Source organism: Panthera leo, chromosome E2 (genome assembly GCF_018350215.1).
Source record: "Panthera leo isolate Ple1 chromosome E2, P.leo_Ple1_pat1.1, whole genome shotgun sequence".
Taxonomy (NCBI): Eukaryota; Metazoa; Chordata; class Mammalia; order Carnivora; family Felidae; genus Panthera; species Panthera leo.
The window spans coordinates 34,988,785-35,014,933 of NC_056693.1; the positions used below are offsets into that span (position 1 = coordinate 34,988,785).

The window sequence follows — 26,149 nt, forward strand, 5'->3', positions numbered from 1 at the left end:
GCCACAAACCAGAGAACACAGAAGCCTCTAGAAGCCGGAAAAGGCAGGGAAACGGTTCTCCTCTAGAGCCTGCAGAAAGAACGCCGCTTTGCCAGCCTATTTAAGACTTCTCACCTCCAGAACTGTAAGAGAATCCGTTTGTGGATTTTTTTTTTCAAACTTTTTTCTTCTGGTAAAATACATGTCATGTAAAATCTACTTGTCTTAACCATGTTTAAGTAAACCGTTTAGTGGCATTAAATATTCATAACGTTAGGCAGCCATCAAGACCGTCCATCTCATAACTCTTTTACTTGCAAAACAGAAACTCCGTATCTATCAGTGACTCCCCCTTCCCCCCTCCCCACTGCCAACCAAGATTTCACTTTCTGTCTCTCAGATTTTACTACTCTAAGATTCTCATGTAGTGGAATCATACAGTATTTGTCTTTTGGGGGCTGACTTCTTTCTCTTAGTGTCTTCAGATTTCATCCATGTTTTAGCAGGTGTCAGAATTTCCCTCCTCTTTAAGGCTGAATAATATTTCATTGTGTGGTGGTGGATTTCCAGGGGGGACTGAGATAGTCATTCTTAGCTGAGACACCAAGAGGTGGCAGCTGATTCCAAGCAGAAATCCAGCTGACAACATATCAACGAATTGGAATCAGCTGACAATGTAAAAGATACCCATGAAAAAAATCAGTGACAATTTTATCTAACTTGTGATGTTTAAATTTAACAAAAGAGGGGTGCCTGGGTGGCTCAGTCGGTTGGGCATCCTACTCTTGGTTTCAGCTCAGGTCGTGATCTCATGGTTCGTAAGTTCGAGCCCCAGATGGGGCTCTGTGCTAACAGCACGGAGCCTGCCTGGGATTCTCTCTGCCCCTCCTCCACTCTCTCTGTCTCTCAAAATAAATAAACTTAAAACATTCTTTTTAAAATTTAACAGAAGTGTTTATAACAGATTTCTGAAGGAAATCAAGTCTGTTTTTAGGGGGTTTTTTGTTTGTTTTTTTAAATATAAGTGGGCTAGATCAAAGCTAACTTGATTTGATGTAGACTTTTCAGAAACAAGTGGGTAAATCTTAGGGGTTACACTAGCCACTGGAGACACAAACATACATGAGAAATTCTGTGCTCTTAATGGTCAAAAACTAGTATGTAAAACTCTATAGAAGATTTCATTAAAACAGTTCAGAAAAGGTAGCTCCTTTCCACAGATATTCTACAGACTTTGCTAGTTGTGGATTCTTCTCATTGCTGTGCTGTTTAAAAAAATTTTTTTTTAAGTTTTAAAATCATCCACTCATCTGTCAACGGACATTGGGGTTGCTTCTATGTTTTAGTGCTTGTGAATAATGCTGCCATGAACTTGGGTCTACAAACACCTCTTTGAGACACTGCTTTCAATTCTTTTGGGTGTACATCAGAAGTGGAATTGCTGGGTCATATGGTAATTTTAACGTAAATGTTTTGAGGAACCTTCATACTGTTAACAATAGTGACTATGCCATTCTACATTCCCACCAGCCAATTTCTCCACATCTTTCCCGACTCTTGATGTTTTCTGGTTTTGATAGGAGCCATCTAATGGATGTGGGATGGAATCAGATACCCCATTTGCTTAGCATCTCCCTCATGAGTAGTAATTGTTGCACATCTTTTCATGTGCTTGTTGGCTGTGTACAAGTATCCCCTGCTTTTCAAGAGTTCCATGCTGTGCCATTTTTCTTTTGCGAAAGACCTGTTCTCCCTAAGCGAATGAAATCTGAAGAGGATTTTCGCTTTTGTTAAAAGGCAAAAAGCAGAAATAGCGCTCTGCATTTGTTTTGCCGTGAGCCTTTATGGAGACAGCGTGCGGTCTGAACAGCTAGTGGTCCCGCCAAGCTCCTTCCCCGGGAACCACACTCAGCATCAAGCTGACAGAGCTTTGAACTGTGTCTCTGAGCGTCTGTGCTTTATCTCCGTTTACTTTGTGCATCCGTTAGCAAGATGTGTCCTAAAGCATCACAAAAGCCTACGGGGGGTATTATTTTGAGTCTGGGAAGGCTCAAAACTTTTCCATATAAATTAATGATAACTGCTTCTTCGCTTCACAACATTTTGGCTTGAGAAAAGTTTCATAGGAACCCTCTGCTTCCAGGTAGTGGGGGAAACCGGCATCATCTTTGGAGAAATGTCGGTTCGAGCCCTTGGCCCATTTTAAAATCAGATTGTTTCTTGTTGTTTTAGTTCTCTATATATTCTAGATATTAATACTTAATCATATATATGATTTGCAAGCAGTTTCTCCCATTATATGGGTTGCCTTTCTATTCTGTTGATGGTGTCTTTTGATGCACAAAAATGAAGTTCAATTGACCTACTTTTCCTTTTGTTGATTATACTTTTGGTGTCCTATGCAAATTCAATGTCCTGAAGCTTTTGTCCTATGGTTTTCTTCTAAGAGTCTTAGATCCTATATTTAGATCTTTGATCCATTTTGAGTTAATTTTTGTATGTAATATTAGGTAAGGGCCCACCTTCATTCTTTTGCATGTGGACATCCAGTTTTCCCAGCACCATTTGTTAGAAAAAAACTATCCTTTTCAAATTAAATAGTCTTGGCACCCTTGTCAAAAATCTTCTGACCGGGGCACCTGGGTGGCTCAGTCGGTTGAGCGTCTGGCTTCGGCTCAGGTCATGATCTCATGGTTTGTGAGTTCGAGCCCCGCATCAGGCTCTGTGCTGACAGCTCGGAGCCTGGAGCCTGCTTCGGATTCTGTATCTCCCTCTCTCTGCCCCTCCCCCACTCATGCTCTGTCTCTCTCTCTCTCTCTCTCTCTCTCTCTCTCTCTCTTTCAAAAATAAATAAACATTAAAAAAAAAAAAAAATCTTCTGACCATAGCAGCTCCTGGGTAGCTCAGTCAGTTAAGTGTCTGACTTGGGCTCAGGTCATGATCTCATGATTTGTGAGTTCAAGCCCTGCATTGGGCTTTGTGCTGTCTGGGCTCTGTGCTGACAGCGCAGAGCCTGCTTTGAATCCTTTGTCTCCCTCTCTGCTTCTGCTCCTCCCCTGTTCATGAGTATGTGCGTTCTCTCTATCTCCCTCTCAAAAATAATGTTAAAAAAAATACTTTGAGTATATATGTGAGGGTTTATTTCTGGATTTTCTGTTCTATTCCCTTGTTCTATTCACTTGGCCCTGTCTTTATGCTAATGCCATGCTGTTTTGCTTACTGTAGCTTTGTGGTAAGTTTTGAAATCACAAAGTGTGAGTCCTCCAGGTTTGATCTTTTTCAATATTGTTTTAGCTATTCCAGGTTTCTTAAGATTTCATGTGAATCTTAAAATAGGATTTTCTATCTCTGCAGAAGCATCGTTGGGATTTTGATGGATTGCAATGACTCTGCAGATCACACTAGGTAGTATTAACCGCTAAACAGTATTATGTATTTTAAAACAGTATTATGTAAAATAAAAAAACAAAAAAACCAAAAAACCAGTATTATGTATTTTAATCCATGAACATGGGATGTGTTTACTTCTATGTCTCCTTTAAATTTTTTCAGTGATGTTTTGTAGTTTTCGTTGTACAAATCTTTCACCTCCTTCATTAATTCCTAGGTATTGTACTCTTTTGGATGCTGTTATAAACAAAATTTTCCTAATTTCCTTTTCAGACCGTTCACTGCTAGTGTATAGAAATGCAACTGATTTTTATGCATTGACTTTGTATCTTGCTACTTTGCTGAGTTCATTTATTACTTCTAACAGTTTTTTTTTTTTTTTCTTATGCAGTCTTTGGTGTTTCTTACATGTAAGGTCCTATTTTCTGTGAATGGAGATCTTTTTTCTTTCCAGTTTGGATGCCCTTTATTTCTTTTTCTTGCCTAATACCTCTTACCAGAACTCTGAGTACTGCATTGAATAGAAGTAGTGAGAACGGGCATCTTTGTCTTGTTCCTGATCTTAGAGGAAAAGCTTTAGTCTTCTACCGTTGAGTATGATGTTTGGCTGTGGGTTTTGCTTACATGGCTTTTATTATTTTGAGGTAGTTTCCTTCTGTTTAAGTGCTTTTATCATGAAGCAGTGTTGAATTTTGTCAAATGCTTCTTCAGCAGTGATTGAGGAAGTCATGTGGGTTTTTTTCCCCTTCGTTCTGTTAATGTGCTGTATTACACTGGTCAATTTTTGTATGTTGAACCATTATTGCACTAGGGGAGTAAATCCCACTTAGTCAGGGGGTATAATCCTCTTAATATGCTGAATTCAGCTTGTGAGTATTTTGTTGAGGATTTTTCCATCAATGTTCATAAGGGCAATTGGTCTGTAGTTTTGATTTTGGGTTTTTTTGTTTTTGTTTTTTGTCTGTTTATTTGTTTGTAGTGTCTCTGTCTTCAGTATCAGGGTAATGCTGGCCTAATAGAATGACTTAAGAAATAGTCCCTTCTCTTCAGTTTTTTGGAGAAGCTTGAGGAAGACTTCTATTTCTTTAATTGTTTGGTAGAATTCACTTAAACCATCAGGGCCAGGCTCTTATTTGGGGAAATGTTTTTTAATTTTTTTTGACGTTTATTTATTTTTGAGAAACAGAGCATGAGAAGAGGAGGTGCAGAGAGAGAGGGAGACACAGAATCTAAAGCAGGCTCCAGGCTCCGAGCTGTCAGCGCAGGGCCCAATGCGGGGCTTGAACTCACAAACCATGAGATCATGACCTGAATCAAAGTCAGATGCTCAACCAACTGAGCCACCCAGGCACCCCTCTTTGGGGAAATTTTTGATTACTGATTTAGTCTCCTTACTAGTTACATGTCTGTTCAGGTTTTCTATTTTTTCATGATTTAGTCTTGGTAGATTTATGTTTCTAGGAATTTGTCCATTTCATCTAGGTTTTCCAACTTCTTGGCATACAATTGTTCATAGTGCTCTCTGAGGCCTCTTTATTTCTATAAAATCTGTAGTAACATCCCTCCTTTTAGTTCTGATTTTAGTAATTTGTCTTCTCTCTTTTTCTTAGTCCATCTAGCTAGAATTTTATCAATTTTGTTGGTCAAAGAACCAATTTTTGGTTTTGACTTCCCCTCCCCTCTATTTTTCTATTTTCTTTAAATTTTTTTTAATGTTTATTTTTGAGAGAGAGAAACAGAGCATGAGCAAGGGACAGGGGGTTAGGGGGAAGAGGCAGAGAGAGAGAGAGAGAGAGAGAGAGACCTAGAATCAGAAGCAGGTTCCAGGCACTGAGCTGTCAGCACAGAGCCCAACCTGGGGCTTGAACTCCCAAACCACAGGATCATGACCTGAGCCAAAGCTGGACACTGAACTGACTGAACCACCCAGGTGCCCCTATTTTTTTTTTAAGATTTTAATTTTTGGGGGGGCACCTGGGTGGCTCAGTTGGTTAAGCGTCCGACTTCGGCTCAGGTCATGATCTCGCGGTCTGTGAGTTCGAGCCCCGCGTCGGGCTCTGTGCTGACAGCTCAGAGCCTGGAACCTGTTTCAGATTCTGTGTCTCCCTCTCTCTCTGGCCCTCCCCCGTTCATGCTTTGTCTCTCTCTGTCTCAAAAATAAATAAAAACGTTAAAAAAAATTAAAAAAAAAAAGATTGTAATTTTTTAAAGTAATCTCTACACTCACATAGAGATCAAACTTATAACCACAAGATTAAGTCACATACTCTATCGACTGAGCGACTGAGCAAGGCGAGCCACCCCTTTCTCTTGTCAATCTCCTGTTTTTCTGCTCTAATCTTGATTATTTGCTTCCTTCAGCTAGCTTTGGATTTAGATCTTTTTCTAGTTCCTTAAGTTGTAGAGTTAGGTTCTTGATTTGAGATCTTTCTTGTTCAAGTGTGTATAGCTATGAATTTTCCTTTACGACTATTTTTGCTGCATTCATTTTGGTATGTTGTTGGTTTGTTTTGTTTTCATATTTAAGTATTTCCTAACTTCTCTCGTGATTTCTTTGATGCATTGGTTATTTACGAATGTGTTTGTTTACGATCCACATACTTGTGAATTTTCCTGTTTTCCTTCTATTACCAATTTCTGATTTCATCCCATTGTATTTGGAGAAAGTAGGAGTTCTTTTTAAATCTACTGATACTTAACTTTTTTTTTTTTGAGACTTAATTTTTGTGGCCTAACGTATAGTCTATCCTGAAAAATCCCTGTGTACTTGAGAAGAATGTGTATGCTGCTGTTGGTGAGTAGAGTGTTCTGTCTGTCAGATCTAGTTGGTTTATTGTGTCTATTTCCTTCTGTCTGGTTGCTGTATCCCTTATTGAGATTGGTGTATTAAAGTCTCCAACTATTAGTATAGAACTGTGTTTCTGTCTTCAATTCTGTTTGGTTTTGCCTTATATATTTGGATTGTCATTAGATATGTAAATGTTTACAACTGTTAAATTTTCTTGTTGTATTCCAGCTTTTAATATATAATGTCCTTCTTTGTTTCTGGTAACCATTTTTGATTTAAAGACCTTTTTGTCTGATAGTAAGATAACCATCTTCTCTTTTGCCTTCTAGTTGCACGGAATACCTTTTCCCATTCTTCAGATCTATTTGTGTCTTTAAATCTAAAGTGAGTCTCTTGTAGACAGCATATAGTTGGGTCATGTGTGTTTATCCATTTTTGCCAATCTAGGTCTTTTGACTATTTAAAAGTAACTATAGGTAAGGAGGGACTTTTGTCATTTTGTTTTCTATACAACTTAGGGCTTTTTTTTTTCTTTTTTGTCCCTCATTTGTCCCTCATCACAGTCTTCCTTTGTGTTTGTATTAGTTGACTTTTTATTTATTTTTTAATTCCTAATTTCCTTTTGTGTATGACTATTTCCCTTGTGGTCACCATGGGCATTACACTTGATATCCTAAAGTTCTTTAATTTGAATTTATACAAAAAAACTCTGCTCCTTTACAGCTCCACCCTTGCTGTTATCACAAAAAAATACCTTTATACATTATATACCCAAAAATGTAAACTAATGATTTTTAATGCATTAGTCTCTTAAATTATGCAGAAAAAAAAATGGAGTTACAAGCCATGGTTACAATAATATTAGCTTTTATAATCGACCATGTATTTACCTTTATTGAGATCTTTGTTTCTTCATTTGGCTTCAAGTTCCTGTTGAGTGTTCCTTCTTTTCATCCTGTAGGAATCCCCTGAGCATTTTTGGCAAGACACATCTAGTCACAGACTCCTTCCACTTTTGTTAGCTGGAAATGTCTTCATTCTCCCTCACTTTTGAAGGACAGTTTTGTTAGTTACAGGACTCTTGGTTGACAGTGTTTTCTTTTAGCCCTTTAAATATATCTGCTCACTGTACTCTGGCCTCCAAAAATTTTTGAGGAGAAAGCTGCTGATAATCTTATTACGGATCCCTTGTACATGACGAGTAGCTTCTCTCTCCTGCTGCTTTTGAGAGTTTGTCTTTTGATGGTTGATGTGTGTTGTGTGGGTCTCTTTGAATTCATTTTACTTCATTTGTGGAGCTTCTTGGAGGTTTATATTCATGTGTTTCATAAAATTTGTTAAGTTTCCATCCACTATTTCTTCACATGTTCTCTCTGGCCTCCCCCAGTTTCCATTCTTTTTCTCTCAATTTCCATTCTTTTTCTCTCAATTTCCATTCTTTTTCTCTCAATTTCCATTCTTTTTCTCCCAATTTCCATTCTTTTTCTCCTTTCCACACTGGCTCTTCCCTCCTTCTGGGACTCCCAAAAAGTGTATGTTGTATACTTCATGGTATCCCACAGGTTCCTCAGTCTCTGTTCACTTTTCCTCATTCTCTTTTCTTTGGTTTCCTCAGACTCTGTCATTTCCTTTGTCCTCTATTCAAGATTATTCCGGATTCTTCTGCCAGCTCAAATCTGTCTTTGAATCCCTCTAGTGAATTTTTCACCTCAATTATTGTTCTTTTCAGCTCAATTTCTTTTGGCATCTTTAAGACTGTTCTCTTTAAAGTGTTTTAAGACTGTTGTTTAGGGGGCGCCTGGGTGGCTCAGTCGGTTAAGCATCCAACTTCGGCTCAGGTCATGATCTCGCAGTCTGTGAGTTCAAGCCCCGCGTCAGGCTCTGTGCTGACAGCTCAGAGCCTGGAGCCTGCTTCAGATTCTGTGCCTCCCTCTCTCTCTCTGACCCTCCCCCGTTCATGCTGTCTTTCCCTGTCTCAAAAATAAAATAAAACGTTAAAAAAATTAAAAAAAAAAAGAGTTGTTTAGTATATTTGCCATTAGGTCATTGTAAGAGACTGTGTTGATTTACTTTTTCCCTTTGGATGGACTGTACTTTTTATTTCTTTGTAAGCTTTGTAAATTTTTTGGGAAAAACTGCATATTTTGAATTCTTAAAGTTTCTATTTATTTTTGAGAGAGCAAAAGCAGGAGAGGGACAGAGAGAAGGAGAGATGGAATCCCAAGTAGGCTCCACACCATCAGAGCAGAACCTGATGTGGGGCTCGAACTCACAAACTATGGGATTGTGACCTGAGCCAAAACTAAGAGTCGGACCTTCCACCGACTGCACCACCCAGGAACCCCCGATTTTTTTTTTTTAATTAAGTAGGCTCCACATTCAACATGGGGCTTGAACCCATGACCCTGACATCAAGAATCACATGCTCTACTGACTGAGCCAGTCAGGTGCCCATGGATACTTGAATTTAATTATATTGTAAATGTGAAGATCAGATTCCCCCTGCTTCCCAGGGCTTGTTGGGGATTTGCTTTGTTCTTTAAATTTTGTTTATAACTTTAAAAAAAAATCTTTATAGACTGCGGCACCTGGGTGGCTCAGTCGGTTGAGTGTCCAGCTTCTGCTCATGATATCCCAGTTCATGAGTTTGAGACCCACATCGGGCTTTCTGCTCTCAGTGTAGAGCCCACTTCAGATCCTCTGTACCCCTCTCTTTGTCCCTTTCCTGCGTGCGCTCTCTCTCTCTCTCTCTCTCTCTCAATAATGGATAAACATTAAAATATATATTTATCCTGTCTCTGTGCCAAGGACCAGCCCTCAGGTATAAAGTTAAGGTCCTGGCTCTTATTTTAGCCTTTCCTTGGGCTTGCATGATCATTTGCCATTTTCCCCCAAATATGCAGTTGCTTTCAGTGTCTGTGATGGGTTAATTCTACATGTAAACTTGACTATAGTCAGGGATGCCCAAATAATAACGGTATGTGTTATTTCTGGGTCTGTTTGTGAGGGTGTTTCCAAAAGAGACTAGAAGATCAGGAGAACTGAGTAAAGTTCTGCCTTCACCCATGTAGGCAGGTATCGTCCAATCCATTGAGGATCCAAATAAAACAAATAGGCAGTAGAACAGCAAATCATTGTTCTTCTTGAGCTGAGATGTCTATCTCCTCCTGCCCTCAGATCTTAGACCTTCTGGTTCTTGGGACTTTCCACTCCAGTACTCACACCAGCAGCCCCTCACCCCCCTGGTTCTTAGGGCCTCAGCCTCAGACTGAATTATACCAGTGGCTTTCCTCCTTCTCCAGTTTGCAGATAGAGATCATTGGACTTCTCAACCTCCGTAGCATGAACTAATTCCTATATACACACATATATAGGAGATTGATAATATCTACGTATAACATATTGGTTCTTTTTCTTTGGAGAACCCTGAAGAATACAATGTCCTAGTCTTAATGTATGTCTCCCAAACTAGAAAAAGGTAAAAATGAAGGGGAGTGGGGAGGAAGCATCCTGGGCCTTTAAATCCCTTGGAAGTCACTTCAGCTGGAGGGAGAGGGGTTGCAGCAACGGGGGGGGTGGGGGGGGGGTGGGGGACGGGCACAACAATGGCTCCCTGCCCCTTTGTCTATACTTCTGTGATCAAAGGCAATAATCAGCAATCAGAGCACAGGTCTCTGATATTTGGAGAATGAGGTCCTTTTTCGCCCACTCTGGCCCCTGGAAGCTTATGTAAGCTGTTCCAGGGATATGGGCACAATGATCTACCATGGGGACAGGGAGTGGGTACTTCTGAGCTCAGAGCTGAAACCAACCAAATTAACTGCAATTTAGCTGTCTGAACCTTTCCCCTGGAAGTTACAAGCCTTCAGTAGACTCCAGAGTTCCAAAATATATCTGACAGATTCCACCAATGCAATTGTTGCCTAGGTAGGAAAACCTACTTCTGATGATTCCTACTCCACCATTTTTCCAGAGTCCTCTTAATATGTATTATTTCAAGCAGCCTAGTTTTCAGTAATTGGTTAGAGCAGTGATGAGAAAATAATTCAATAGGAGACCTAAAATTTCTGGTTTAAAAGATAAGCTCCATTTATCATCTTTTATGTACTTATGGTTTCCAACTCGGGCCCTGCCTTCCAGATAAATTTAAGGTATCTATGTACTTCTCAAAATATCAACCCCCGAATGACCCATCTCTGCAGACCCTGCTGACTGGAGCAAAATAAGCATTGTGCTAGATTTGAGCAGCACGTTTGGGCATCTCACGTTAAGCTATGCTCATTATGCTGGAAATGAACCGAACACCTGAAACTTCTCCCTTCACGTCTCTTCTGTCCTGTTCTTGAATCCTTGGTCTGTTTTTCTGACTTTGGGGCATGACTCACCTTTGATTCCTCCTAAACTTCATGTTGTCTAAATAGGTGATGTGTCTCACATCACACTACTGACTGGCTCTTTGTTGCCATTTCAATTCCATGTACTTTCAGAGAAAGGAAAGAGCAGGTAAATCTGGCCCCTTAAACCTCAGAGGAAGGAAGCTAATAGAGGCAACATAATAATATAGTAGGTAAAAGCCTCTATAAAAAAAAAAAAGGCTCAACTTGAGGGCCTAAGATGTGATTTATATGGGAAAGCTTCACAGGAAAGCCTAACGTGCTTTCCTAGCCTTGTGCTTTTCTCCATTTGGCCTAAGAATGGTGGACACTCTCATTTCCCCACCCCTAGGACTTCATAGTGGCCCTCCCAGTAGGCCATAAGCAGGAGATTACAAATAAATGAGTTTCCATAATTACTGTGCTGCCAGAGGCTTCTGGTTGTATCTATTGTGAGGCAAGGGTAGATGAGGATCAGGGCTTTAGAATCTTCTCCAGGTTCAAGTCCTGGTTCTTCTGTAGTGTTGGCCTTGTGACCTCAGGCAAGTGAGCCAGGCTGGCAAGACTCTGGCCCCTGACTCCACTCACCCTCATCCCTGCTTTCACTCTGGAGCCGCACCATACCCCCAACCAGTACACAAATGTACCAAGAACTTCCCAGAGTTTGGGGCTCAGGCAGCCTATAGTGAAGAAGGAGAAATCCTCTGCTACTTTACCAAAGTGGCTGTAGAAAGGGCTATACCAACTCATAGGCATTCCCTCCACCTGCCATCATAGTAACTTCTTGGTTTCTACATCCATTCCAATCCATCGAATGTTCATTCATCTATCACACGCTAAGTGGGAGCCAGCCAGGCATGCACTAGGCTCTGTTCTGAGCCACAGCAATGAATGGGACAGGGACTCCTTCATAGGGCTTTTCTCTTACTGTCATTCATGCCCTTGAGCCTGCAGCTGACTTGGCCAGGAAGAGCAAGCAAGTCTGTGATCCTCAGGCTCAGTCCCTCCTCTGTCGATAGGGATCATAACAGTCCCCATCTCCTAATGTGGTCCTGAAGCTCCACAGGAGATAGAGAAAGGAGGGTTAGTAGCTGGAACTAGACCAGTATCTAGTACATGGTAAGTGTGTTGAATTATATAATCATTATATTCTACTAGAATATAAACTTCCTCAGGGCAAGCCTGATATGAGATTCCTTTTTTTTTTTCTTTTTTTTAAGATTTTATTTATTTTTGAAAGACCGAGAGAGACAGACCATGTGTGGGGCAGGGGCAGAGAGAGACAGAGACGGAATCTGAAGCAGGCTTCAGGCTGCAGAGCCTGACACAGGGCTCAACCCCACGAACCGTGAGATCATGACCTGAGCCGAAGTCGGAGGCTCAACCAACTGAGCCACCCAGGAGTCCTATACTGATAGCAGATTCTTTCATTCATTTCCCTTCCAGAATATAAGAAGGTGGAAAAACACTGAATTAGGAGTGACAAAACCCAAGTTCAATGATTTGGCCATTACGTAATCATCTAATGACTGTGGATTGGTTTCCTACTCTGTTGGAGCTAGTGTTGAACACAGCAGATGAGCTCCTTGGCCTCATGGAGCTCACAGTCCATGGGGAGGGACAAGTACTCAAAAAGTGAGCACTTAAGTTAATTTCAGACCGTGATCAGGGCGGGAAGAGAAGACCATGACAACTGGTGTAGATTTCTTGTCCCTAGGGGACTGCAGAGCCCAGCAACTCCATGTTGTTGAGCCCCCATGTGTGGGCTTGGAGCCAGGTGAGCCCAGGTTCAAATCCTGGCTCTACCAGCACAGACTCTGAGACCTGGGCCCATCACTCTCCCCTCCAGGTTTTAGCACCCTCCTCTGTAAGATAGTATAGGGTGCTGTGCAGGTGAGCCTGGTCAATGGGAATGGAGGAACTCAGACTGTGTCCCAGACTGAATGTATCCCCTAACTTGATATGCTGAAGGGTGAACCCACAGTATGATGGCATTTGGAGATGGGGTCTTTGGGAGGTAATTAGGTTTTGAGGAGGCCGTGAGGCTGGGGCCCTCATGATGAGATTAGCACCCTAATAAAAGAGGTTGCCTCTCTCTTTGCCTCCCTCATCCCTGCCTCTTTACATGCATTAAAAGAAGAGATCCTGTGAGCCTGCAGCGGGAGGATGGCCACTGTGCCAAGTGGAGAAGTCTCAGAATGAAACCCACCTTCTCAGTACCTTGATCTTAGACTTCTGGCCTCCAAAAGTGGCAGATCAGGGACGCCTGGGTGGCTCAGTCGGTTAAGCGTCCAAACTTCAGTTCAGGTCCTAAGCCCCCAGTTCATGTGTTCAAGCCCCGCATCGGGCTCTGTGCTGACAGCTCAGAGCCTGGAGCCTGCTTCAGATTCTGTATCTCCCTCTTTCTCTGCCTCTCCCTCACTTGTGCTGTCTTTCAAAAATAAAACATTAAAAAAATTTTTTTAAGTGGCAGACCATGAATTTCTGTTTAAGCCACCCAGTCTCTGGTACTTTGTTACGGTGGCCTGAGCTAAGGTGGCACGGCCCCAAGCACGGTGACAGGGTGCACATCCACGGTCCCTGGTTCATTTCTGCCATTAGGTTCAGGGCTGCATTCGGAGCTGTAAGTGCTGTCCGTGTTTCCCTAGGGTGGGTGACCAGCACCGCATCGCCCGTCTGCGGTCAGAACTGAGCACCCGACTCTCTGGGCACAGCCCTGGGCTGATAGGGATCGGTGCCAGGTCACTGTTCTTAGACGCCCTCCTCCAGGGGAAGCCCACTGCATGGCTCCCAAGGCTTTACCGCAGCCTGCAGCCCCTTCCCACCCCACCCAAGTCTGAGGGATGTCCAGAACCTGCTGGCTGTGTGTGTCCATAACACAGTAGGCTGGATTCTTTCCTGCTGTTTAACTTCTGACGAAGCTTTGCTGCAAAAGAAGAGGGGAGATTGGAAGGGGCTCACCCATAGGACAGGACCCAATTTCTAGAGCGTGAGAAACCAGGCAGTGGCGTCCCGAGAGACAGGGTCTCTCACCATACAGGAGAGCAGAGCACCGCAACAGGAAATTCACTCCCCACACAGGTATTGAGTGGCTGCTGTGTGCCAGGCACAGGCGGTGGGGGAAGGGAGGGGCTCTGGGGTACAGATGGGACCCAGACCATGAAGGCACGGAGGTCAGGCTCTGGGATCAACCGTCCTGGGCCAAGCCTAGCTCCTCTACTTGGCATCCCCGAGAAGCCAAGAACATCTGTTGTTTTCTGTCAACATTCATTCTCCATCTGCCCTCCTACTTCTACCCTTATCGTCCTCTGAGAAACCACCCCTTTGACTCACATGGTCCCAGAGAAGCTGATTGTGAGCCCCGTTCCAGGGGAAGCGCACAGGCCCCTCCTCAGCCCATGCCTGTCAATGCCTCTCACTCCCCCTGCCATGATGCACACAAGTCAGAGCCTGGGACGCACCCCTAGGCACGCATGAGTTCCTGCTGGACCTGAAGCCAGAGAGGAAGTAGGGACCAGGACTTCTGTGTCCATCTGGCCACTAAACAAAACCCCAAAGTAAATCAGACACGGGAGAAGCAAGAACCACAGATGAGGAACCAAGGCCTGATGGCTTTTGAGTCCGTGGGTTAGCTGTGCCTGAACTAGCTGGGTCCCCACACTTCCCAGCAACATGAGCAAATTGATGGCTTCTTTTAAATTATTTGTTATAAGCCCGTCAACTTTCTGTTCTAATACACATACCCAGAGCAGTGGCAGGTTTCTAAAATTGGAGTACAAATGAGACCACGGTATTCCAGGTTGTACTCGACGACTCAAGGTTAGTGAGGGACTATTGATAAGGGGCAGGTTGGTGACGGCATCAGAGAATATCTGATGTAGACAGAAAAGCTGCTCACCTAAGTGGCTTTGTGGATACCAGATAAATCCTGACCTTTCCCCCCTCTGTTTTGAGGGTGACTCACAGGCAGACTGGTTGCTCCATGGGTACCTTCAACCTCCCAGGCAGGGGATGGCCAATATCCAGGCAGGCTCACTGGCCCCAGGATCAATGCATTCAACTCCTCCAGGAACAGGATTCTTTATTATTATTTTTTTACTTAAAAGAATTTTTAAATGTTTACTTTTGAGAGAGACAGAATGTGAATAGGGGAGGAGACAGAATCCAAAGCAGGCTCCAGGCTCTAGGCTCTGAGCTGTCAGCATAGAGCCCGATGTGGAGCTCGAACTTACAAACCACAAGATCATGACCTGAGCTGAAGTCAGACGTTTAACCGACTGAGCCACCCAGGCGTCCCCAGGAATGGGATTCTTAGATCAAGAGAGGAACAAGGAAAGGCACGTTTCTGGGTAGAGGCTGGCAAAGCGGCAGGAAGAATTCCATCTCCAGATGGGACGGGCAGGAAGCTGCTAGATCTCTGTCAACTAATGGGGCCTGGCTCCCCTAGCTGCTTAATAAACTGATATTTCCACAGTCAAGAATGAATGAATGAATGAGTAAGCAGACCTCACAGAAGAGCAGAGTATGGGAGATGGTTATTATACAGGGAATTTCCTGAGACCTCAAACGACCTTGGGACATCACTTGACATGGTGGGTCTCAAATTTGTCATTCAGATTTTTGCCACATTTGCCTGCCACCAATTTTATTTCAAGTAACCCACTTTTTAAAACTTAAATATACTATGGCAAGTGCATGTACAACACAGATGCAATAATTCTAAGCCTAGGCCAGCCTCTCTGTTAAGAAGGATTAATGAGCTGGAGAGGTGTTAAAGACCTCCAGAAGCAGACAGACACTTTGTCTTGGTATAATCAGCACCGAAAGGAATGACTTCCCATGAGATTTACTGCCGCTTGAAACCAACTTGTACATCTTGGATGTCATAAGATGTGCTTGTCTTGGGCTGTTGGGACACAGAAACACAGAAATGGAGGGCACGGCAAATCCGTGGCTTGGGACCTCCTAGGCAAAAGGCCACTAGACCACTAATGACCTATCCTGCTGCCCCTCTGGGCTGCCCTCTGGGACCATCACCTCCCTCTTTCCTTTAGGTTTTGGTCCTTGTTTCACCGGAGGCTGGCTGGGGCTCGGAGTCCAGACTGGGTTGCTCAGAACCCTCCTGTGAAGCTCCCCATCTTGCTACATACTTATTAACTACCCTAATTTCAAAGTAGTAAGGAACACAATATTTCAAATTGTTGACAGCAACCATAGTGTGATATGAAAAATATCTGATGTCTATTGCTGAGACTACTGTGGTCTGTGACCTACAATAAGGTGCATGTAGAGTTTAGTGAAAAGAGAAGTGTAACCTTTTGGGCTTGTTGTTGTAAAAATACAGATTTTATTATTTGGGTAAAGCCAAAAGATGAAGAGATGATTGCCATTGGCTGGGGTACATTTGTTACAGATCTCAAGAGGAGGGGCGGAACGGGAAGGCACTGGAGCCAGTCAGGAGGCAGAGGGAGCAGGGGGGGAAATGTGGGCAAGAGCCTTTATTGTGGTTCCCGTGCAAGGAAGCAGTGAGGCAGGATACACGGGCTTACGATTGGCTAGTTTGAATCATTCCAAGGGCTCTGAGGCCTAGGAGCTGTCTCTCCTGTCATCCAGGACCTGCCCATGGAGAAATCAAGGAGTGGGAATAGTGGCCCAGAGTACAAAGAGGTGGTTGGGGTATGGGTTTTAGATTTAGATGGTTTTAGATTGAAAGATGTACTCACAGGCTCGACATCATCTCTAGGGGTTAGCCCTGGGAGGGGCAGTCTCTTTAGGCTCAGCAAGTCCCCAGATAGTAAAAACACCAAGAATACATGGTTAATATGTGCATCCGAATTCACAGGCCCCCTGAGTCTTACTTAAGCTGTCAGATTGAGAATCCTGTCTGAGAAAAGCCCAGATGAGAAAGGCAGCCTTAACACCTGAGAGTCAGAGATCCCAAACCCAGTGCCTTGGAGGAACAGGCAGGCGACATCAGTGAAGGCAATGAGCCAAGGACAGCAAGGCTGGGGCTGTGGGACTTATGCCCCACAAAGGCCAGCTGCTTTTAGCCCCAGCCAGTGAGGATTACCCGGGATTACACCATCTTCTGAGCATTCAGGTGAAGCCTGATAACTAAACTCTGCATATGTGTGAAAGAGAGGAAATGAAAAAAAATCACTGATTTTTAAATGTTCGCAATTACTTTTTTAAAAAAGTAAACATTGCATGAATAAGCACATCTCTGAGTTGCAAAGGCCTGGGGCCACCAGCCTTGGTTTTGCCCCTGTCCCAAGGCATCCGCTCCCCCAGGGCCATTCTCGCTCATGGGGAATCTCTCCTCTTGCTGCAGGAAACCGTGCCTCCTCTGATTCTGGCTTGGTTTCTTTTGCCTATGGAGTTAAAACTCGAACATTCTTCCAGGCTTAATTTTTCCCTGGTATTCTCGGGAGCAAAGAGAGCATGTGGGGTGACATGGCACAGCTTTTTACAAAGATTTTTTTTCCCCTAAACTTTGAATTTCTGCCCCAAGTCCCTCAAGTTCTCTGACTGTGGGTTTCCTCACTTGGACCAGGAGGCTGACGACAGGGACCCCCACCTGGGGCTGCACTGCCTATTCTAGGAGGTGGTGCAGGCAGTAAGCTGGCCAATTACCGTCTAGGGCCACGAGCCAGAGTTGCTCGGCCTTGTCTCAGCCTCCTTCCAGATTGGCTGTACTGTTAATCCTACCTCACTGGTGGGGAAGTGGAAGCAGGAAGACCATGAACTTGCCTGAGAGCATCCTGAGACAAAGCCGCCTGGGTAGCTCTGAGGCTGGGGGATACGGGATGGAAGCCACCTGCCTGCCCCACCCAGGAAGCCCCTCCCCCTGGATCTGGCTCACACCAAGAGGGATGTAGAAAGTAGAATAGATGGATCAAAGGCTTAATCATAAAATAAGAAGGACCATTATTCAGCCCTCACGTGTTCAAGGTGGGGAGGCTTGATTCTGTCGAGGAGGCAAACGCCCTGAGAGCAGTTGGTGCCTATCAGGGTGGACCAGGGTGGCAGAGCCTGGCTGCTGTCCAGTGAGGCTGTATCAGTGGGCTAGAGCTGCGGTGACAAGAACCACAGACCGGGGGAGCTTAAACAACCGAGATTTATTTTCTCTCCGTTCTGGAGACATCTGAGATCAAGACGTCTGTAAATTTGGTTTTTTCTGAGGCCTCTCCCCTTGGCTTATAAATGGCTGCCTTCTCCCTGTGTCCCCACACCATCGTCCTCCCGTGTCCACATGTCCTCTTTTTTTTTTTGAAATTTTTAAATGTTTTTATTTATTTTTGAGACAGAGACAGAGCATGAGGAGGGGGGAGGGGTAGAAAGAGGGGGAGACACAAAATCTGAAGCGGACTCCAGGCTCTGAGCTGTCAGCACAGAGCCCAATGCGGGGCTTGAACTCATGGAGTGTGAGATCATGACCTGAGCTGAAGTCGAATGCTCAACCGACTGAGCCACCCAGGCGCCCCCACATGTCCTCTTATAAGGACACCACTCTGACTGGATTTCAGCCCACTCTAATGACCTCATTTAAGTTAATCACTTCTTTAAAGACTCTTCTCTAAAGACGGTCACATTCTGAGGTCCTGCGGATTAGGACTTCAGCATGAACTTTGGGGAGGACACAATCTGGCCCATGATGAAGGCACATGAAGCTGACAAGGGTCAGCTCACTGGTCTCCAGGGAGGCACATGGTGCTGGGGGTAGTGGGGGGTGGGAATAGGAGGAGCGGGGACTATGGGGAGCGGGGAGGGGTCAGAGGTGAAACAGAACAAAGCCTCCCCTGGCCTAGGGTGCACTGGGCTTCAACAGGATGCTAGGAGGCCCTCAGGACCTCTCACCACTCAGCTCAGTCCGAGGCCCGCTCACTGTGGCCCCTCTCTTCAGGCACGCAGGAATAGTGCCTCAACTCTGTAACAGACAATCCAATATGAACTAAGCAAAAGATTTGAATGGAGCCTTTGCAAAAGAAGATACGCTAATGGCCAACAGTACAGGTGCTCAGCGTCGTTATTCATCAGGGTAACGCACATTCAAACCACAAGGAAGAGTTAACCCTCGCCCCAGAAAGGCTAAAATTCAAAAGACTGGCAAGACCAAATGTTGGCAAGGACGTGGAGCCGGTACCACTATGATAACTTGTTTGCAGGAACGTGAAATGGTACGACCACTCAGGAAAACCAAATGAAGTGTCTTAAAAACCTATTTATATACCTACTCTATGACTCAGCAATTCCTCGTAGCTATGTAGCCAAAAGAAATGAAAACATATGCTCACCAAAAAAAAAAAAAAAAAAATTGTACAAGAATGTTTATAGCAGCTTTCTTCCTAATAACCCCCAAACTGGAAATGGCCCAAGTGTCCATCAACAGGAGAGTAGATGAAATGTCATGTAGCCAGGCAGTGGAATACTGCTCAGCAATCAGAGGCACAGTGTCACACAAAATGACGTCGGTGAATCTCAAAAGCATTATGTTAAATGGAAGAAGCCAAAGGAAAAGGAATCTGTTCCAATGATCTGAGGGTCTGGGATAGACTGGATAATGCATAGGACAACCTCTAATAACAAATAATTATTTGGACCCAAATCTCAATGGCACTGTGTTTCAGAAGCCTCAACTAATTTATGGTGGAAAAAAATCAGAACAGTGGTTGTCTCTGGGAGATGGAGACAGGGATTGCCTGAGGCTGGGCACGAAGGAATTTTCTAGGGTGATGGTAACGTCTCCTATTTTGACAGGAATTTGGGTTACACAAGTGTATGTGTCTGTCAAACTTCAGCAGACATATGCTTCAAATTTTTGTATTTCATTATAAAGTTTAAATTAAAAGAAAAACCCGGAAAAAACTGAAGTTTAATGGCATGCATGCTGAGGTGTTTAAGGGGATTGCACTGATGCCCACAATTTACCTTGAAATACATTAAAGAAATAAGATGGGGCACCTGAATGGTTTGGTCAGCTGAGCATCCGACTTCAACTCAGGTCATGACCTCACGGTTAGTGAGTTCAAGCCCCTCATCAGGCTCTGTGCTGTCAGTGCAGAGCCCATTTTGGATCCTTAGTCCCCCTCTCTGTCCACCCCCCACTTATGTGCTCTCTCTCTCTCTCTTTCTCTCTCTCAAAAAGAAACATTAAAAAACTAAATGAGATGGATGGGTGGATGGAAGGATGGATAGATACATCTAGGTGATTCTTCTCATTAAATTCTTTCTGTTCAAAGCACTGGTGTGGTTTCTGTCTCCCATGTGGACCTTCACAGGCTTTGAGAAGCCATTCAAAAAGGGTTCTTAGTCCATCATCCAGGCCCTTCGCCATCCAACCAGTGCATCCAAACACATTATCCTGTACCCTAATTTGCGGTCACAGTCAGCAAGTGGCTATTTCGTGAAGACAACTCTAGCTTTCCTGCCGCCCCCTCACATGCCGGGGTCGCTCTACACATTCTCTTCCATTTGCCTGTGTGTCTTCCCACTTCTCCTCCTAAGTGTCATTTACCTCCTCTTTGATACCTTCTGTGATTTTCTCAGGCAGAGAAAAGGACTACCTCTTCTGGGCTTTCCCAGTGCCCTCCCAGAGCATGTACCCAACCTGGTGCTGTTGGCATAACTGTGTCTCCCAGACTAGGACCCATTCCTTCCTGAATCCTGTGAGCCTAGAATATTGCCTGGCCCTGGGAAAAACTCCATATCTGTTGAACGAAAAAGATACAGAAACAGATCCATTCTAGAGTGGTAAAGAAAAGCAGTTTCTAAGGTCTAACAAACGAAGTTAACATTTTAAAAACTCAAGTTCCATTCCACTTAAAAAATATATTAAAATTATTTAGTGAATATAATTGTTAGCCTGGATCTTGTTTTCGCTCTCTTTTATTTTAGCACGAGTTGGGGAGGGGCAGAGGGAAAGAGAGAGAGAATCTTAAGCAGATTTCTTGCTGAGCATGGAGCCCCAACTTGGGGCTTGATCCCATGACTGTGGGATCATGACATGAGCAGAAATCAAGAGGAGGACGCTCAACCAACTGAACCACCCAGGCGCCTCTTGTTTTTTTCTTTTTATCTTTAATTTATTTTTTTAATATGAAATTTATTGTCAAATTGGTTTCCATACAACACCAGTGTTCATCCCAACAGGTGCCCTCCTCAATGCCCATCGCCCACTTTCCCCTCCCTTCTGCCCCCCATCAACCCTCAGTTTATTCTCAGTTTTTAAGAGTCTCTTATGGTTTGCCTCCTTCCCTCTCTGTAATTTTTTTCCCCTTCCCCTCCCCCATGGTCTTCTGTGAAGTTTCTCAGGATCCACATAAGAGTGAAAACATATGGTATCTGTCTTTCTCTCTCTGACTTATTTCACTTAGTATAATACCCTTCAGTTCTATCCACGTTGCTACAAAAGGCCATATTTCATACTTTCTCATTGCCAAGTATTATTCCATTGTATATATAAACCACAATTTCTTTATCCATTCATCAGTTGATGGACATTTAGGCTCTTTCCATAATTTGGCTATTGTTGAAAGTGCTGCTCTAAACATTGGGGTACAAGTGCCCCTATGCATCAGCACTCCTGTATCCCTTGGGTAAATTCCTAGCAGTGCTGTTGCTGGGTCTGTTTTTTTTCTTTTTAAGCAGAGTTCTCACTTTCTGCTGCTCTGACTGGCTTTAACAAGTTCATAAAAGTTTATTTAACAAATTCATAAAAGCCAGACTTGCCTTGATGGTCTGCCTGAAGGACCAGATTCCTTAAGGATCTGGTGCACATTATTTTTAATGGTAGTAACTTTTTCTTGTTTTATTCTTGAAATTATACATCTTTTTATAAATTAAAAACAATGGGAAGGGGCATCTGGGTGGCTCATTCAGTTAAGCAACTGACTTCAGCTCAGGTCACCATCTCATGGCTTGTGAGTTCAAGCCCTGTGTCAGGCTGTGTGCTGAGAGCTCAGAGCCTGGAGCCTGCTTGGGATTCTGTGTCTCCTTCTCCCTCTGCCCCTCCCCCACTCATACTCTGTCTCTCAGAAATAAAAAAATTTTTTTAAATTTAAAAAATGGGGAGTGAAACAGATAAGAGACACATAAAGAAGAAAATTAGAGCCACATAAAAAAGAAACTAAAAACTCCCTAAAACTCCCTAAAATCCACCTAAAAATAACCACTGTTAGCATTTGGCAAACCAAATGCACCAGTAAGAACCCAAGCTGCCTCTTTTAAAAACAATCCGATACTTTTTATTTTTTATGATTTCAAACTGTCCTGTCTGGTTGCTAAGCCTGAGCACAGACAGCTGAGTCCTTACCCTTAGTGAACGGACCCCGATCACAAAACCCAGGTTCCAGCTCTGAAGTCTGCAAGGCTGTGGGAGCATGAGTTCAAAGGACAGACGGCAAGAGTGGAAAAATATCTCGAGGGTAATAAAATGACAAATAGCCCAATGAACAAATTTTAAAGCACACTCGTATTTGAAAAACAGAACTATTAAATTAGCAAAAGGGAACACATTAGACATGGCAGAGCTGAGTTTCCAAATGTCTTTTTGGAAATAATTAACTCCCGGAGGCAGGAGCTGAGTACATTCCCTGCAAGTGGGAAGTGGCTACAGGATTGCAAACTGGAAGGTGGCCCTGGTGAAGGGGCGTGTGGAAGAGGGCTCCGGGAGGGGCCGTGCTAGGAAACCAGGCATTTCTCCCCATACCAGGAGGCTCTTGGAAAGAATGCTTAAAGCACAGGCTGGGAGAGACGCCTGGGTGGCTCACTTGGTTAAGCGTCTCTCCAACTCTTGATGTCGGCTGAGGTCATGCCTTCACAGTTCGGTTTGACCCAGTTCAATTCGTGGGATCAAGCCCTGGGTCACGTTCCGTGCTGACGGCACAGGGCCGGCTTGGGATTCTCTCTCTCCCTCTGTCTCCCTGCCCCCTCCCCTGCTCTCTTTCTCAATAAATAAATAAACATTTAAAAAAAAAAAAAAAAAAGCAGTGGCTGGGAGATCTCGGCCAGTCTTTTCTCCACCACTTCAGCGGTACGATTGCCAGCCAGTGTCTTAACTTCCCCAAGCCTTGGTTCTCCCATGTATAAAATAGGGATAATCTAGATTCCTACTTCGTAGGATAGTGGTAACAGGCATAGAGAACATTTCAGATGGATTAGCAGTCTGTGGTCAACATTCAAGGCTTGCAGGTGACAACTGTGATTGCTCCCATGACAAATGAGATGGAAGAAGGACAGGCATGCGTCCAGGAGGCTCACAGCTGATTCCGGAGAAGAAAGGGACCAAGCACCATGAAGGTCATTAAAATGACCTGGGACCTTAGAACTAGACTCTTGCTGATTCACTATAGGCAAGAAATCATGCAGTGAGATTTAACGCAGGCAAAGCCCCTGAGAAAACAGACTGATCCTGGCGAACCAGCCAGCTCTTGCTGCAGCACTGCCGGATAACAACCATCCCCCAAATCCAGGGACTTACAACCACAAGTGTTTGTGGGTCTTCTTGCTCAGGGGACTGTAGATAGGCTGGTGCAGCTCCTGTCCCCAGGACCTTGCCAGACCTACTCCCTGCGTCTTATTCTGGACCCGGGCTCTGTAGGAGGCTGCTACCCAGTGTGTGTCCTTTCCAAGTCAACAGCCAGGAGATCAAGAGCCAACTCAATCTCAAAAGCACACATGTGACGTCTTCTGACATTGCATTGACCAAAGCAAATCACATACCCAAGCCTGAGGTCAGCAGGGGCAGGAAGTTACACTCTCCTGAAGAGGGAGAGGAGGGGAGATAACACTTAATGGACAACACTGCCGTCTCTCATATCTGGAATAAGCAGACCTGTAGGACCAGGAGGTGTCCAGGTACATGTGTACACCCCTCCACCCACAGTGTTTACCAAGCACCCACTGGCCGCACCAGGTACCAAGGCAACGATGAGGATGCTCACACTTGGGACTCCCCGGATATTGGCCACACAGACACCTCAGTTGCCTTATTGCCAGCAGGCAGTCTCTCCAGCTTGTGTTTTCTTCCTCCTGTGGGAGACCTTGCTTATAAATCTAGCTCCACTCTCTCTCCTGTGCCTCTGGAGAGGGGCATCTGCAAAACAAATGTCAATTGTCCTGGGTCCAAAACCAGTTAGATGATTAGAAATTGATTGGGGCGCCTGGGTGGCTCAGTCAGTGGAGCGTCTGACTTCGGCTCAGGTCATGATCTCACGGTTTGTGAATTCGGGCCCCCGCATTGGGCTCTGTGCTGACAGCTCAGAGCCTGGAGCCTGCTTCGGATTCTGTGTCTTCCACTCTCTCTGCCCCTCCCCTGCTCGCGCTCTCTCAAAAATAAACATTAGGGGCGCCTGGGTGGCTCAGTCGGTTAAGCGTTTGACTTCAGCTCAGGTCACGATCTCGCGGTCTGTGAGTTCGAGCCCCGCGTCGGGCTCTGGGCTGATGGCTCAGAGCCTGGAGCATGCTTCCGATTCTTGTCTCCCTCTCTCTCTGCCCCTCCCCCGTTCATGCTCTGTCTCTCTCTGTCTCAAAAATAAATAAACGTTAAAAAAAAAATTTTTTTTTAAATATTAAAAAAATTTTGTTAATGTTTTTAAATGTTTTTTTTATTCTTGAGACAGAGCATGAGCAAGGGAGGGGCAGAGAGAGAGAGAGGGACACAGACTCTGAAGCAGACTCCAGGCTCTGAGCTGTCAACACAGAGCCCGATGTGGGGCTTGAACTCAGAAGCTGTGAAATCATGACCTGAGCCAAAGTCAGACGCTCCACCGACTGAGCCACCCAGGTGCCCCAACATTAAAAAAATTAAAAAAATTCTTTAAAAATTTTTTAAAGAAACTGATCAAGATACAGAATCCAGCACTGGATTCTGTATCTTCTTCCTTCAGAGGAAGTGGGAGGTGGTGAGGTTTGGGGAAGCCCATTCCTTCCATCTTCAGAGTCTTAGGCAGGAGGAAAAGGAGCCTGGGAGACAGGACTCTGGAAGTCTAGGACTCCTTCGAGAGGCATCTGGCACAATCTCCAGCAGAGTGCTTGGTCTCTAATTTCTCACAATGGGCCACCTGCTTTGGAATCACCGTGGAAGCTGATTAAAGACACAGATACTTTCGTGTCCCTAGTCCCTTCTAACCAGGATCCCAGGGTCAGAGCAGGGGCTGTGTGGGTCACGGCATCTCCAGATGATTGTGAGAACCTTCAACCAGTCACTCAGGACCTGGAAGTTTTGAGCTCAAAAGTGGAGAGGAGAGGGGTGTCTGGCTGGCTCAGCTGGTGGAGCTCATGGTTGTGAGTTTGAGTCCCATGTTGGGTATAGAAATTAAAAAAAAATAAAATTTCGGAACACCTGTCTGGCTCAATGGGAAGAGCAAACGACTCTTGATCTCAGGGTCGTGAGTTCAAGCCCCACGTTGGGTATAAAGATTACTTAAATAAATAAAACTTTAAAAAAATAAAAATAAAATCTTTATTGAAAATAAAGTGGGGGTGGGACACCTGTGTGGCTCAGTCGGTTGAGTGTCTGATTCCTGATTTCGGCTCAGGTCATGATCCCAGGGTCGTGGGATCAAGCCCTGCATCAGGTTCTGCACTGAGTGTGGAGTCTGCTTAAGATTTTTTGTCTCTCTTCCTCTACCCCTCTCCCCTGCTCATGTTCATTCTCTCTCTCTCTTTCTCTCAAATTAAAAAAAAAAAAAGTGGGGAGGAAAAACAGAGATGCCTCCTCCCTGGTTTTATGTGCTAATTCATTTTCCAGAATTCCGTGGTGCAAGCCAGGATGTTTAGCAACTGCTAAATTTGGCTATTGCCCATTTTACAGATGCGGAAACTGAGATAAAGGTAGCCTTGCTGCTGTCTAGATGCCAACAATTTGGCCTGTGGAACCCTTGGCTCCTCCATTCTTCCAGGTGCCCTTCCACCTAAGAGTTTGAGATCCAAACCCCTCCTTCCTTGCTACAGGGAGGCATTGGTGTGGTGCCTCGTCAAAAGGCACTGATCAACATCTACTGCCCCTTAGACTCTCCACTGATTGCTTTACAGGCATTGTCTCTTTTAACCCTGTAAGGATCCAGTGAAGTAGTTCCTGAGGAAAATTGTGTGCAGAGAAATGAAGCAACTTGCTTAGTGTCACAGGTTCCAAACTGGGCTCCAGCGGCCTTGAAGGATCTTGCCCCCAACCTTAACCCTAGACCTGAGCACCTCTTCCCGGTCCCGACAGTGAGAAGGAAGAGGAAAATGATCCTTGCTCATTGCACTTTCTGCGACACCAGAAGTGACTCAAACGTGTTCAACTGTGAGTGCTTTCTCCCCCCGCCCCATATATAACACACCAGCCGCCAGTGCACGTCCCCCGGCCAAACTGGGGGGGATGGTGAGTTTGGACTCAGCTGCTGCCGCTGCTTTGCTCAGAGGCTGGGAGCTTGCCGAAAGTGTCGGCTGGCTTGGCAGAGAGGAAACTGCTCACAAGGTGGTTCTCGTGGGTGGGAAGAGGGGATGGGCTGTGCCACACACCAGGATCCTGCTGAGACCCAGAGAAACTGCATGGGGGAAGGGAGAGAAGAGAGCGAGGATGAGGAAAAGAGTTGCCCTTGGTCCTCTCCAGGGGACACAGTGAGGTCACAGCTCT

The 26,149-nt window shown here is 44.6% G+C and overlaps 1 protein-coding gene across 1 annotated transcript in view; it reads left to right on the forward strand.

The window, feature by feature from the left end:
* The window catches only part of NDRG4 (NDRG family member 4), a 79,561-nt gene continuing 53,412 nt past the window's right edge, over positions 1–26,149 (forward strand). The window contains exon 1 of the mRNA XM_042918661.1: positions 1–124. The gene's annotated coding sequence lies outside the window, so the exon portion shown is untranslated. The remainder of the gene's footprint in view (positions 125–26,149) is intronic.